Source organism: Anomalospiza imberbis, unplaced genomic scaffold (genome assembly GCF_031753505.1).
Source record: "Anomalospiza imberbis isolate Cuckoo-Finch-1a 21T00152 unplaced genomic scaffold, ASM3175350v1 scaffold_684, whole genome shotgun sequence".
NCBI lineage: Eukaryota > Metazoa > Chordata > Aves > Passeriformes > Viduidae > Anomalospiza > Anomalospiza imberbis.
Window position 1 is genome coordinate 44954 of NW_027100297.1, and position 1250 is coordinate 46203.

The window sequence follows — 1250 nt, forward strand, 5'->3', positions numbered from 1 at the left end:
GTGCTGGAGGGCAGAAGCTCTGCAGAGGGATCTGGACAGGCTGGAGCCATGGGCCCAGGACAATTGGATGAGGTTCACCAAGGCCAAGGGCCAGATCCTGCCCTGGGCTCACAACCACCCCAAATCCCTGGCCGTGCCCTGCCCCTGATCCCCACAGCCTGTCCTGTTTCCTTCATCCCTGCATTGCCAGGGACTTTCTGGGACAAGGGAGCTCTGCTCTGGGGATGGAGGGAGGTCCAAGTGCCACCACTGGAGTGGGAACCACAACTCATCAGGTTTGTGTCCTTTGGGGGTCAGGAAGTGGTGAGACTCAGAGGCACAGAAAGTTTCTCTTCATGGCCAACAGACCATGGTTGCACAATACACAATTTAATAACAATCACACTCTTCCCTGAGCTATGTGCAACGTCCCAGCAATGTCTGATGAGTCCAGCATCCACAAGTGATTTCCATACTAGAACTGATTTTAGACAAACGTGGTTTTGTGGTAGATATAAACACAATTAAGTTCCTGTATCAGGATGCTCATCCTAGAGTGGGGGCAAAACAGCTCAAATACTTCCTGATTTGCAAAGCTGTCAGTGGTGGATGGCGAAGAGATGTCACAGAGCCCTTTTCTATGATGGCAGAGTCTTCTCTGTGCCTCACAGCCTGTTCTGTGATGTCACACTGCCAGCCTGTAATGTCACAGCTGACTTGTGGCATCACAACCTCTTCTGTGATGTCACAGCCTTCTCTGTGATGTCACAGCCTGCTCTGTGATGGCAGAACTCACTTAACATGTCACACAGCACCTCTGTGGGCTCACAGACCCACCCTGTGATGTCACAACACCTTCAGTGATGGAACACAGCCACCCTATAATGTCACAGCACACTCTTTGACCTCACAGCTTGCTCTGCTCTGTGATGTCATACAGGCATGCTCTGATGTCACAGCCTGCTCTGTGATGTCACATAATAAACCAGTGATGTGACAGCCAACTATATGATGTCACAACCTGGTCTGTGATGTCTCACAATCACAGAATCACAGAATTGCTGGGTTGGAAGAGACCTTCAAGATCATATGGTCCAGCCCATGCCCCGACACCACCTCAGCTAAACCATGGCACTGAGTGCCACATCCAGTCTTTTTTTCAACCCATCCCATGATGGTGACTCCACTAAGTCCCTGAACAGACAGTTCCAGTACTTTATCACCCTTTCCATAAAAAAACTTTTTTCCTAATATCCAACCTAAATTTCCCT